This window comes from Arctopsyche grandis, chromosome 8, assembly GCF_051622035.1.
Source record: "Arctopsyche grandis isolate Sample6627 chromosome 8, ASM5162203v2, whole genome shotgun sequence".
NCBI classification, from domain to species: Eukaryota; Metazoa; Arthropoda; class Insecta; order Trichoptera; family Hydropsychidae; genus Arctopsyche; species Arctopsyche grandis.
This window is the reverse complement of record NC_135362.1, coordinates 32,734,327-32,749,730: the sequence shown is the minus strand read 5'-3', so window position 1 is coordinate 32,749,730 and position 15,404 is coordinate 32,734,327. Positions and strand designations below refer to the sequence as shown.

The 15,404-nt window shown below is 35.8% G+C and overlaps 1 protein-coding gene across 5 annotated transcripts in view; it reads left to right on the top strand.

The window, feature by feature from the left end:
- The window catches only part of shep (RNA binding motif single stranded interacting protein alan shepard), a 108,156-nt gene that overhangs the window by 26,556 nt on the left and 66,196 nt on the right, over positions 1 to 15,404 (top strand). The window lies entirely within an intron of this gene.

The following is a 15,404-nucleotide window of genomic DNA, read 5'->3' as shown; positions in this document are numbered from 1 at the left end:
TCCTGATCGGCCGTTTCTTGTCGGAATTTTCCCTCTCGAAGATAGTGGAAATAGTTGTGATATATATGTACATATGTAGATATTATACATTCCGATATAATATTAACCCTTTGGCTGCTACGAGGTTTTTCAATGTCCAAGCGAAAAATGCTAACATTTGTAATTATTTTGAAAAAAAATAAATATAATATTTTTTTTACATACTTACTTCGCCGAACACTCGTAATTTTTATAATACTTTATATACATTTTTAAGAAGCAGTCGTGGACTCGTGCTCTCTCTTTCTGTCTTGCTTTTACATGCGTGCGTGCGAAAGAGATACCTACATATATACACTAAATAAGTTTTGACGATTTTTTTCCGACGCTTTATTCTTTTCAATAATCTATTTTTAGATATCGATGTATCCTTACAACATGCGATATATTCGAAACAGGTAGCGGTCTTTCTCTCTTTCTTTCTTGGTTTTAATTGTGTACGTGTGAGCGAGACACACAAGGATGCGAAGTTTCTAATAATCAAATAATTTTTCAACATGTATCATAAACATTTGGTATGCATTTCAGTTGCATTTGATTGATTGCATGAATTCGTGACGTCTCGTGACCTATATAATTGAAAGCGGATTTCTATTGTTTTTTGCCATTTATTTTAACTCTGCAAAATGATATCGGACAGTGAAAGTGATGAAAGCGAAATAATAGCTCCTCACCGAGGAACTCGACAAATCAGCAGCTCTACTGATTCTGAAAATGAATTTATCGACAATAATCAATTCCCAAGTAATAACTCCTTATATGACATTGACAACGAACCCGAAATTTACTTTGATGATGAACCCGAAATTGAAGAGCTTTTATTTAAAAAATTGATAAATATTTATAAAGCTTGATTGAAAAATAAATATAAATACGTATATAAAAAAAATGTTTCGTGCCACTGATGCGCTGGTGGCTCAAAGAAAGTATTGAAATACGACAATTAATGACGTCAACAACGATCGTCGTAGCAATCTTCGCCGATTTCAAAACAACGATTTATCGTTGTTGTAGCAGTCAAAGGGTTAAACTCATTATACACATACATATTATATATAAACATAATTACGGTAATCTTTATTTGTTTATTATTTTTGAATATGCAAAATTATCTTATGCCTGCGAAAATACATGTTTCTAAAAATAACTGATGATTTATATCAAATCTGGGTTTCTTTTGTTTGTAAACATTTTCAATTTAGCTGTGGCGACGTAACCTTTTATTCTTTTTCCGTTTATATTTGGCACGTGGGAGTGTTGATATTTTCCTCGAAAGTTATTATAAGGTACCTATCGCGCAATTGTTGAGATTAATGAAATAATAGTTTACGTATAGAAGAAAAACACAAATACGAAGAAATCTCAAAGCAATTTTAATTTGAATCACGTTTTTATCTATATACGTACATATATAATGAATGTCTGTCTTGTATAGGCTCCTAAATCACACAACCGATTACGATGGAACTTTCAGGATTTGTTGTATGCATATCCGGGAAGTTCACTGTGAAAAAAAAAAACTTCTTAATAATAATATTCGTAATTACGATTTTATCGACGCGAAAGTTTGAAGCGCCATTGTGTAGTCGAGGAAATGTGTTCGTTGGTAACCACGTTACCAGTTGGTTTATGACGACACCATCATTTGAAACGGGAACGGGAATTGCATGCCTTATTCTGGCACTGCAACGCCTGCCGGGTTCAGCTAGTTATAAATAAAAATCATGTACGGGTCGTCTTATTTAACTATTGTAGACCCCAAAATTAAATATTTAAAAAAATATATTTGGCACTATTCCATACGGACTAAGTTGATATAATTTTTAATCATAGCATACGAACACGTCGCGGTTTTCTTTGGTGAGACCAATGCATTGTATCATATCAGTAGCCTCATTTGACGGCCTTATTTGTGTCAGATTTCATATTTGAAATAATAATATAAGGTATCCGAGGTAAATGATTTTTATTTTATTATTAATTTTTTTCCGAAAGTGTGTCGAAAATAGACGTTGTCGTTGAACTCGTGCTTTTCTCGCACGAGGAAAATTCGCAGCCGGTGTCGCGTCGTAGGCGAAAAAAAAAAAAGAAAAAAGAAAAACTATTCACCCTAACCGCGAGATACGAGACGAAGTTTCTTATATTATACTTGTTATCTACTTGTTACTTGCAACCGATACGACAGCTTCTTGCAGCTGTTCCATCGGCGAATTCCAAGCGTATTGATTTTTATATTAGAAACTGCTGGAAAATCACACACATTTTCAATGAAAACTTTACAGTGCGACAATGTGTGTATGTATATTTTAAATTTATTTTCGGTGCGTGTGTTGGAGGCTGTCGGTGTCATTTTACAGATGGGCCCAGACTGAAGCTCTCTCCTCCGCACGATAACCCCATGCAGCGTTCTTCCAACTGTCATTATTGATTTTGCAATTTTATTATAAAACTAGTGTTCTGCCCGTTGATGGTTCAACGGGTGGTTTCGGAAAGGAATTGATACACGAATTAAAATAAAGTTATATGTTATGGTATAAATATTTTATAGGCACGCATTACGCACTCGTGAGCGTAAAAAGTGCGCGCATTACGCGCTCACCAATCCAACCCGTTCGAAATGATGAAAGAACTGTGTGTGTATGTGTCAGTCGTGACTCGGCCCAACGTCGCACATGCCTGTCGTCAAATGACGTTCCACACCCCCCCCCCCCTCCTCCACTCCTCCACTTTTGCTATGATTGGGTGTGTGTCCACGCGTCTGCCACATACCCACACATACTTCACGTCGCTTTTTATATGTACATAATATATCATTTTTCATCACATTATAAACTTGTTAATATGCTGCTTCAAATGGATTCAGCTTGATTTGAATTTGAATATACGTACATGTACATATACGTAAATGTCTCGTATGGTACATATGTATATATATTAAAGCATGGACAATTTTTCATAAGAACTTATTAGATATTTTTTCGTTGGTAGTAATTTCGCTTAAGTTTAATGGAATTAATTGAAAATTGTGAAAATCTGTAGTACATTAAATCTGAGGCACGATTTTATACATTTTAAATTCAGTGTATATGTTACAGTAAGAGTGTATAGCTCGAATAAGTATACACTGAATAGTAAGTGTATGCATCGTCAAATCACCCTGTAACAGTATACACTGGAGAATGAATTAACACGTTTACTAGTAAATTCATACACTAGCTATCCGTATGCAGTAAATGTTTACGAAAGAAATAACTAGTTAACATTCTTAATAAGTATACATATATATGTATGTATGTAGTCGGTCTATGACGGATTAAACTAAAAACTGAAAGAATGCGATATATTTATTATTAATGAATAAAATAAAATGTAACCTAACCTAACCTGAAATCGTAGGTAATAGGGATGTGCGTAATTGTTAAACTTCTTCAGTCATTGGAAGAACAACGTCAAACTTTGGTCAACTGTGAAACCACTCAAATTTCATTATTTAGCAGATTTACTAGTGTACAGCAACAAGTGCATGAATTTGTGCGTCAGTGTATACTTTGTCTAGTAAGAGTATCTGCGGAATATAGCGTCGTAAGCTTGAGCTAAAAAGCAAAGCTAGTGTACACACTTACTAGTCAACGCTTACTGATTCGAGATCTGACACTCTTATGGTAACACATATGTATAATATTTCCATTTATCTCAGTAATTGCTCATTATATGCTCTGTGATTATACGCAATTATTTCACAAACCATAATATTTTGTTCATACATTTTAATACAGTTTATTCGAATCGTTCTGTGTTTTTTGCATTAATGTAATTAATACCGAATGGTGGTTACTGTAAAAGGTGTATCTGTGTATTTTGTACATAATTCAAACACCGCTAAACCTGTCACGATTAAACTTCATATCGGGCAATGAAACGCTAATCGTTATGTCTTAATTTTTTTTCATATTTTTTAGTCATTAGGAAGCCGTACCTCATCGTAGAGGTCTCCTCTTATTTGGATTAGTTCATCTCGTAAACCGCTCAATACCTTTAGATTCAGCCTAGGGGTTCAAAAAAACTGCCCGAAAGAAAAAGCCGGTTTTCAGTTTTTTTACCAACAATTGGTCGGCTTTCATCGATTTCAGAAAATTAAGATTTTTAAGTTTAAAATTTTTATATCGAAAAAAAAGGAAATATATATTATATTATGCAAAAAATAGTTTTTTATAACTTAATCTGAGTTATAAACATTATGAACTTTCATAAGATCATTATTATATGTATATTATTATTACAAATATTACAAATAATACAATTTTTTTTATATATGTAAAATGGCAGATCCTAAATACGCACAAATAATTAAATGATTTAAATAAGCTGCTATCAAGAATATATTATTAAAAAAATAATGTGTTACCTCGCACAAAAACTATAATTTTGGAATCGTGATTTAGAACGTTGAAAGATTTTCATCTTTTAAAGTTATTTTTACGCATCTGTTTTATAGCTTAAAAATCCAAAACCTTTTCAAACCATTGCAAATTTCGGAAACAAATTAGGTATGTGGCCTCAAAATTAAAAGGGCTTCCTTCGTAGAAAAATCAATTATATTTCGGTAAATTCCCATGCTAAATCTCAAAGAAACCGCTAAGTGCTGTCTGTACCTTTTTTTGTTGTTCAAAGAAATATACGCCTATTACCTAAGAGAGTTTCGATATATGTACACATTTATTTTGATCTTTCATAGAAATTTCAAATTCATAATTGTTAGTTTTGAGGAAAAAAACATTAAAGAAAACCTTAAAAATCCGGTCGATCGAGCCAAAAAGTCTGGTTTTCGGTCCATTGAAAAATGGTCAAAAAGCCGGATTTTCGGTTTCGATTTAAACCGGCTTGGAAGCCCTAGAAAATTCAGCCGAAAAAAAAAGTATGTATGTACATATGTATAACAGGTGAATTTAATTTCAGAAAATTGTATTTTTCAAATATTTTTTACTTTTTGCTTATTTTTTTCTGAAATCGTTCAGTGTATGGAACTGAAGATATGTCAAACTGATCTACTGTTTTGCTAATTTGCGAAACCTTACTGGCGCCCACACACGACGAATTCTCAGTATTAATCGATCACGTTACGGATTGATCGCGACATATGTATGTATCATCGAATGAATTTTTGATTGTGGATAATGGGGTTGCCATAAACTATGATTTGGGGTGATGGTAATGGTGTGTGTGTGTGAGTGTTTGGGGGTGATTGTGTGTGTGGGTGTGTGTCTGTCGGCCGTTATATCGATTGTGTCTGCGTTTGGCGTCTGGTCGGCCTCCGCCCACATCCACAGCTACATCCACAGCTACATCCACAGCTACATCCACAGCCACTGCCACAGTCACAATCACAGTCACAGCCACAGCCATGCTTCGCACCGTATCGTAGGCTCTCGGCATTCTTCAAGTCGCCTAAACCCAGACCCAGACGGAGACGGGGACCACCACGTGGAAACAGACACCCATTCAGAGCAATGCTCTTTGCCGACAGGCCGTGGCTAACGCCCCCTACTAAACATAATAGAATATATGTACATATGTATGCATGCATATAGTCGTTCATATACTATACATTTTCGCCGAACTGCGACCCGCCGAAGCCTTCGGCCTGCACCCAACTGCATCGCTGCTGAACAATCGGCGGAAAATTCGCAAACATGCGAGGTACATACATAGAACCGATACGATGTGTACGTACGCATAGAATGTGTGGATGAGTGTGGTTGAAAAAAAGAAAATGAAATCGTAGAGATTGCATCGATGACGGATGCTGATACTGATCAACTCGCTGTTGAATGTTGTCGTCGTACACGCTATCGAGTGGACGAACTTTTCCGATAAACGGATAAGTTACATATGTATGTACTTATGTACGTATGTACATACATATATGTATGTACGTTCTCTGTTAGGTTTTAATTTTATGTACATATACATAGGTATGTATGTATATATGTATGTATATAAAAAAAAATCGTCAATTTGGTTTGATCAATTTGAGTTACGTAAGAAACTTTCAGAGAAAACTAATGTTTGTGTTTTGAAATTTTAAATAAAATCATTTAACGTTCAAATGCTTAGAAAAGAAAAAAATATTGTAATAAAAAAAACGAATACTTAAAAATGTGTAAAAAAAGCATTTTTTTTGACTTTTAAAATTCTCTAGATAGTTAATTTTAAATCTTGCCCCAGCATTGCTAGATTTTGAGTTAAAGACTGCAAAAGCCAAAAATGTGTAAAAATTATGGGTTTTTTTAAACGCTCATAAACGATAAGTAATTTATATAAATCATTGTCATATTCGAATTCAATGGATCAAATTTAGTTCAGATTGATTAGTCTACGCTCCGGTAGTATTTTTTTGTCGCTCAGTGCTATGAGTAGTCGTTGGCGGTGGAGTTTCTATTTCCCAATAAAAAGGATTAACTATTGTCAATTACTATTATCCTACAAAGCTATAGAGCAAAAAAATTGGTTGATAATAGAAATTGACAAATATGAACCATTTATGTTGGGCAATAGCATCCTGACCACCTTTCCTCAGTTATGAATAGTCACCGGAGCCTGAGGGGGCCGTGTATTGTTCAAAGGTTGTAAATGCATTGTTAAAGGTTTGCCGAACAATGGATAGCATTGTGACTATCCTACTTCTAGTTATGAATAGACTTTGATGGCCGGGATCCAGGATGCATACAAAACAAGAGAGCAAAAAAAAGGTTGACAATAGTAATTTATAGTAGTGAACCATTTTTTGTGCATGAAAGCAACTTCGACGCCGATCTAACGACGCCGAGAGATCAGCGTTCAGCGTACAAAATGGGTTCACTATTGTCAATTTCTATTGTGAACCTTTTTTTTGCTCTCTAGCCTTGTAGGTTGACAATAGGCAAACCCTCTTGCCTGGAAAATAGCACTGTCTCGTCGAAGCTTAGTTATTAGTAGAGGTAGGACTGGAAGCGTGCCTTTTATTGTTCAATTGTTGTAAATGCTTTGTAAAAAAGGTTCGGCAAACCTTTAACAATGCATATACAACATTTGAAGAATCCACGGCCCCCTCAGGGTCCGGGCTTTAGTTATTAGTAGTCTTAGGCGGTCGATGGATGCTTTTCGCAAAAAAAATGGTTCACTATTGTCAATTGCAATTGTCCTGTAAAGCAAGAGTAATACAAAGCAAAAGACAATAGTAATTTACGATAGTGAACCATTTTCACTGTGTTAAAGCATCCTGGCCACCTAAGTTTGGTTATGAGTATGTCTTAATTTTTATTAACTAATTAAATGAATCAATTGATTTTTTGGCTACAGTACGGAATAGATTACAAATTCCAAAAAAAAAATCATCTGAATAGTACTATTAACGACGATTTTTCATACAATTGAAATGCTAGGGAGTATTCACTATATATATGAAATTGCCATTGGGAAAGGTAGGGGATATTGGGACGTGCGTGTTGTATTTGTATTTTTATACATATACATGTATTGAATGTGCATTACCTATGTAGATACAGGGATTTGGAAATTAGTGGAAAAAATTATCTAAAAAACGATTGATAATGAATATTTCGCGAGCATTATTAATCAGTTGCTCACGTACGAAGTATGTGTGCCTATCTATGTATGTACATACTATCAACTCGATTATATAATTTAATTTATCTTATCGCCGTGATCTCACGCTAAGATGTGTTTGTGTTCGGTTTAAAATATTTAGTTAACAACTGTGAGTGTCGCCTCGTATCTGATTTCGTCGTTCGTTGAAAGATGAGCAGAGCAGCGCCACGCCACTCATTAGGGTTAATTATTTATGCGAAATACATGTCCGATGCGATTGTTTGTTATTACTGTGCCACGACATTTTCGTTTGTAATAAAAACCGTATCTAAAACGAGTCCGTTTTTCGCGTGTGTGTGGGGTTCATTAACACGATGAACCCTATCAGACGGTGCTGCTTCGACCGGTCTACCCAGGTTGATGTTCTCTTCTTGCATTATTCGTATTGCTGTTTGTGTATGTACGACGGACCGCACTGTATTTTTTTTTTCATACGTTTTTCCCATTAGTCTATTGTTTTTGTGAAATTTTATGTGACTGGGATGTATCGACCCTGCGACATGGGCCTCGATTGACACAATGTTCACTTGGTCCGGTGTAAGTAGTTTTAGTATCTATATACATATGTATGTATGTTTGAACCGGATTTTCCTGGTGCGTGCCGTTTGATGATAATGTTTTCTATTATTTTTTAATTGGTTCTTTTTTTTTCGATTTTAATTCGTTATACATACTTTTGGGTTTTGTATTGAATATTTAGAAAATTCTTCGGAAAATTTCACTAATGTTATCTACATATACTACAGCTGTTTTTGTTTGAATTTCGTTTTGCAGACAAATCCAATTTTGTACTTATTGTATGTATATACATATATACATCTACATATATCTAATATATAATTTGGAAAGAGACTTTGTATGGATGTAAATTTCGTTCGTTGTTCGTTGGTTCGTAGTTCGTAGACAAATTCGATTTATTTTTTTTCGATTCATAGGCGCCGATTCGATTATTTTCGATTCAAAGGATTCGAAGTCCCCGGGGGCGAAGGCCTAGGGGGTGAAGCCTCTGGGGGCGAAGGCTCCGGGGGCGCAGGCACCGGATTCTGGTATACATATAATTTCGAAAGAGACAATATATATGTTTGTTTGTTCGTGACAGTCAATTTAATAAAAAAATTTCGAAAGAGACTTTTTGAAGATACACGAGTTGAGTTCCAACTATCACTTGAAACGGGAGCGAGAACGGGAACGCAACGGGAACGGGAACGGGAATTGCATGCGTTATTGTGGCATTGCAACGCATGCCGGGTTCAGCTAGTATTATATTATTATATACATACATATAAGCTTTTGTTAAATATTTCAACTAAACGTTTTTAGGTCTCTTTATTTTATTTTATACAATTCAATATTTATTTATATTCATACATATAAGTAGTATACATATGTATGATAATATGTTGACCTTGATTAACGAGGAGATTCTTAAGAATTTCCCTTTATAATATAGTATATCAGACTCGTGCTTTGAATATAAGTTTTATATTGTAGTAGATGGTTGTATGTATGGTTTGTACCTATTTACTTGTACATAAGTGTCATGTCTGTTTTAATTAAGTTTTGTTATTTAAAAAATGTATTGTAGTCGAATGATTTTAAACACAACTTTATTCAAATCATACAATAATTCAAACTCGATTCGAATTTATGTAAAATGTCACCAAACTCATTCCATATGTATACGCGAAGTATTATGAAGTATTGATGAAGTTTTTTAATGGTTTTTGTTTTGATTTTCGATTCATAATTTTGTATTGTGGGAAATACGTAGTTTTGGAAAGTTTCACTCGATGGTTACGTGTATGTATGTCTATCGTTGCTAGCATGGTCTGGGTGGTTATTAAGTCTCCCGTTAGAATTTGCCAAATTACCAAATTACTTGATTGTTGAGATGGTTCCAATGAAATCGGCATTGACCCCCTACAGTGTCTCACAAATTAGTCCGAATTGCAGGGATACATACCCTTGCTGTTTGCGATTCATATTTGTATACCCACATTGTATGTATAACACATACATATGTATAATATGCTTGAATACATACTTGATTAGCCTTAGTGTCTTTTTTAGGGTTTGTTGTCATGGCCCTATGGTATATGTACACTGTGGCGGACTGGGACTGAAATAAGTGCATGCCAGGAGTCAAAGGGGGCCCACCCAGGGTTAAAAAAATTTGTCCCCCCCCTCATATTACAAAATTTTCTTCTTTCCATCACGCTAAAAATCAAGGGTAAAAAATAAATAATATTTTCAAAAATGGGAATAAAGAAATTTAGGTACAAGAAAAATGGCAAAAGCAAAATTGATCCATAAATTACATTGTATATTTCGTTTTAACCCTTGTCCTAGGTAAATAGAATGTGGCATAAAAGCGGCTTTTACTTTCGGTAGAAAATAATCAGGGACGTCATTTCAGCCTTTTCTTGGGGGGGGGCAGGCAAAAATTGGTCAAATTGAATTTTTTTTCAAAAAATCATTTTTATATCGGAATAAAAATAGAAAATATTCTTTTCATACACCTTATTGAGTTATAAAATATGAAAAAAATAAGCTTATTTTTGAGAAATTAATTATAAAAAAATATTATGTAAAAAGTGAAAAAAGCGCCGCAGTCGAAATTTTTTTTCCAAAAATCTTCACTTGGTCAACAAAAATCGACCATCAAACTGAGTCACTAAAAAACTATCAATTAACTTAATTTCTACCGACTGTCTTTTCACTTTATCTATGTACATATGTACGTAATAATATTATTTTATATATGTAGTACATATAAAATTATTTTGATCTCAACCGGAAGTAGTACTTTTACCCTATAAGATCGAGGTATTTTTATTTTTTTCTCGGAAACTTTTCGACGTATTGAACTGACATTTCATATCTATAATTATAAACCTAATGCCAAGTTATGTATATATAAAATTTCGTGAACACCCGTTAATAGAAAGTGACAGTTTACCGGATTTTTCTTCCACTATTTTAATCGACCCTTTAAATATGTCTGCTCTTCACGATTTTATGTATAATTCCTAAATTTCTTCTTAGAAAAGTAAAAAATGTTGTGACCACATGGTTTTTCCACACCCCTTAACGTATCAAGTTGAAAATTTATATTTGTATTCTGTATGTACTAACTTGGAGTTGATAAGGTTTTGGTCAGAACGCAATTTTATTAAATAACTAAAACTTTCTTTGGACTCATCACACACGAAGTGCCTCCCCTATGCCCCCCCCCCCCAAATTTCGTCCCTGAAAAAAATGCATAATATTTTCAATTAATGTTAATCGAAAATCGGGATTTTGGGGAGGGGGCCCCTATCCTATATTTCTATATATGTACATGGATGTGTCTAGATTAGGAATAGATTTTATATTCGGAAACTGTTTAAAATTGTGTATTTAAATCTTACTATATATCGTCGAAGTATAATCAAATGTTATTTTGAAAGTATGAAGTAAATTTAAATCGCTGGTTTAAAATCGCAAAATTTAAATTTTAATGATGAATCGTCCTATCAAAATTATTTTAGGCAATTCAGTTTATATTATTCACGGAAATTTGTTTATTCCCATTTTTATTTCAGTAGGTAGTTGTTACATAGGAATTGATATATATATATATATATATATATATATATATATATATATATATATATATATATATATATATATATATATATATATATATATACATATATGTGTACATAATATTGAGGTTAAAAATGGGCCTGGCAAAAGGGCCCACGCAAATGTTGAAACTTACATTTCGAGCCTAATAAAAAAAGTTAACCGATCCTCGGGCTGTTACAGCAGGTATTAGTTGTTTGTGTATATCGTATGAAATTTATTTTAATTTAGGTCCCAAAGTGCAATATCCTATAAATTTTTACACACGTGAAATAGTTAAAAAGTTATTTTATTTTACTGAGGGCACATATTTTCTAAGAGATAGTGGGGCCCACGTGCCATCGGGCATGTTTGCTTATATGGCCAGTCCACCACTGTATGTACATATATGGTGTGCCGTGACTCACAATGATTGATAGACAACAATCAAAATGTTAGCAGTGCAAATCTCATAAATGAAGAGACGAGTAAATTAAAAAAAAGTTTTGTCTTTGACGGAATGCTCATACATAACAATTTGCCAGTATCTTGAAGGGAACAGAGTTGGGACGACGAGGCCGTGCAAGCGGACAACGCGGCGGACCACACCATAACAATCCACTACCACTGCATGTGGTGTGGAAAATTTCGTTTTTCGAACTTCACTATTTTAATTTATTGAATTGAATTGCTGATATTTTTAAATTTTATATTATATTATTCAGCAGTATAGCTCGGTGGTTGGGCTTTCGCTTAGCGCCGAGAGGACGCCGGGATCGATCCCGATCGACCTCGATTGAAAAATGATTTATTCCGAGTATATTCTGTAATGCTGCTGGTCAGAATTGGATATTTGTGACTCCAGGTCGATCGTTTCCCATCGGGGCTTGCCAATTTTCATTGAAACGATTCCTGTAAAAATTGGCATCTCCTTTTGCTAATCTCATGTTATTCAGCGTCTTGAGGTTCACAAATTTGATTATAAAATCTTGCAAAAATTTATCCGTGGATGTTTATGTGCATTCGCATTATGTAGAATTATTATGTATATTGTTTGCATTGTATGTATGTACATATACATACATATAAGTGCACTCGTCGATTTAGAGCGATCTTTATAGGCGAGTGTTCAGTGTTCATGAAATAAAATAATAAGATAATGCTTTCAATTGCGTGGTCATGGGTTCTATCGCGTATACTGCTGGCCAGACTTTGGATATGTGACTTCAAGGTCGATCGTTCCCTATCAAAGTTGCGTTGAAGTTTACCGCAGGAAGGCATTGGCATTGGGTTTATGGAAGGCGCATTGGGGTTTATTGGGGGCGCAGTGGTGTCACCCTAATGGTTTCCATGGGTTTCCGGAAACCCGTTGTTAAAAATAAAAAGTTTCCGCTAACCCGTTATATAATCTAAAAATTCATATAATTTTTGTCAATATTTATAAAAATCTTTAATGAACTTTCATGTAAGAGTACCTTGGACGAAAAAAATATATGTACATATATATTTTCAAAATAATTTAATTGAAAATAAAAGTTGTTCCAAAATTGGGGTGATACCACTGCTGTTAGGCCTTTCTGGTATATTTGTATATATCTATGTAAAAAATAAAAATAAAAAAAAATTGTATGAGAAAAAGAAAACTTGGAAATAAATGGTCGGATCATTCAAGTTCATAGGATTGCAGTCGTAGCCAGATTCGCAGCCAGTGTCACCAAGTCGCAGTGGGCGTTGGATTTTTTTTACAGCGACCGGTCACACCGACAATCCAATAAGTTTTCCACAACGTTCAGCGTGAATAGGGAAAACTCGCGGAAAATTGTTTTCCCCACATCAAAGTCGTCGCGATATGCAATAGTGGAGAGGCATGCGCGCGTTAATGAAAAGCGTAAAAGGGGGAGGGTCTCGCTCTCTCTCTCAGTCTCCGGTGCACATGTGTTTATTGACACCGGCGTGTCGCAGGGGCGTGCATTTTTTGCGTGGGGGTGGCGGGTCGGGGTGGGGCGGGGGGTGTCGAGGGGGCGGCTGCGCGCGCACCCGATGACAGCCGCGCCCAGCCGACACCGGCCGCGTCAGCTGAGCGGGGGGCGGCACCGCACTCGCGCTCCGGCAGCCGACTCGGGCACGTCACACCACACCACGCCACTGCACTTCACTCATTTCGCACACCACACCGCCCCGCAAGCCGCACGCCCCTGCCCTCGCCGCCCCCTCGACGAGAGATCGGCGAACGCTCACTTTCGGGGGGGGGGGGGGGGGCGGCACGCATCGATTCGCGAAACTGCGCCCCCTAGACCACCATATGCCACTCCGGCACTGGAAAACGAACCGCACCACGTTTCCACGTGTCGCGCGAGTGCACACTTCATCCGGAAAATCAATCCCGATCATCCCGAATGTGCAACGAAAAACCGCACGCACACACCGCATGACCCACTTTTTCATCACACGGCTCTCATACGGCTTCGACAAATCGACACGTGTGCCTTTTACTACTATTATACATTCATACATATATACATAATATAAAAAGTTACGGTTTTTTTTTTTTACATTACATTGCATGAAGATTTTGTCGATCCATTCGACGGTGTCAACAAATCCATGCTTGCAACGGTGCTTTCGATCGATTGCTTTTTTCCGTTTTTTTTTTAAGTCCGTTCGATCGGTGGTCTTTTTTGTTTTTGGCAAGTTCTGGCATTGGAATTTCGGTCTTTTGGGGGGTCTCCCGGTCTCCCGGTTTTGAAATAGTGATTCGGTTTGTGGGGTTTCGGTTTGGTGTGCGCAAGACCGCGTTACGCCCTCTCGCATCCGCACATGACGCACGCGGCCGGCACACTATCACACCACCATTCAACACGGACTTTTCTCTCTCTGTACACAGATACATCTAGGTGGATCAATCCGCACATGGACTCCTCTAAGTGCCGAAACTGATTTTTTTTTAAAAATATTTCTAATGATACATACACACTCGGTGCACGCGAGAAATGACTGTTTTGTACAAAGTAGCAACCGTAGATAGATAGTATTAGTAAAGGAGAAGTTTCGTCGATAGTTTGTATCGAATCGACGTGAATAGTAGTAGCAGTAGTTAGTGGTTTACGTGTGTATGGACGGACTTGAAAGTGTTTCCAAAAACAACAAGAAAAAGTTATCTGAGTTATCTGAAGACGCGTCCCGACGACTGTCTCGAACGATTCGAAGGTATGTACTTGTTCGTTTATTTATTTTTTTTCATTCACAGTGCTTGATTTAATTTCATTGTGCAATATTTAGTTTGGACGAATTTGGACGGAATTAATAATACACGTGTATTTTGGTCAAAAAATGATCGACGAAAGTTCGTATTGATTGCTTCGAACGATCGATAAAAACGGTATATTTTATTAAGTGGAAAATTTGTACACGTTTCATTTGTTCGAATTATTTTATAATGCATATGTATTTTGGTCAAAAAATGAGCGATGAAAGTTCGTATTGATTGCTTCAAACGATCGATAAAAACGGCACATTTTATTTAGTGGAAAATTTGTACATGTTTCATTTGTTCGAATTATTTTATAATACATATGTATTTTGGTCAAAAAATGAGCGATGAAAGTTTGTATTGATTGCTTCAAACGATCAAAGTTATTTTTATCGGGTTTTTCGATTAGACAAATCATTACAATTCACTCCAAGTTCTTGCTTGATATTTTATTTATGTGGATTTATTTTTTATAGATTTTATCATTTGATTTAATTTCACGTTAACGTATTTCATCGGGGAAAATCGTCTAAAATCAAAGAAAAAAGTATACACGACTACAGTATAAATGTTGTTTGACGTACAAATACAACGGTTCGTCGCGATGACGTTCCCATGCTTGGATTACTCATGAATACTGACACAAACACATTGTCAAAATCATCTGTTATGTGAATCATCGGCGTTCGTCGGAATTTCACATGTCGGAAACGTAAATACGACGCTCTGTCGGAATCACGGCTATCGATTGATTTGATTATTGCAAGAGCAATAATCAAAGCAGTGTTCGAAGAGGAAATTTGCGATGAAAATGATCGGCGCCGGGGGGGGGGAATAGGGGTAGTCCGGGGAAAATCTGAAA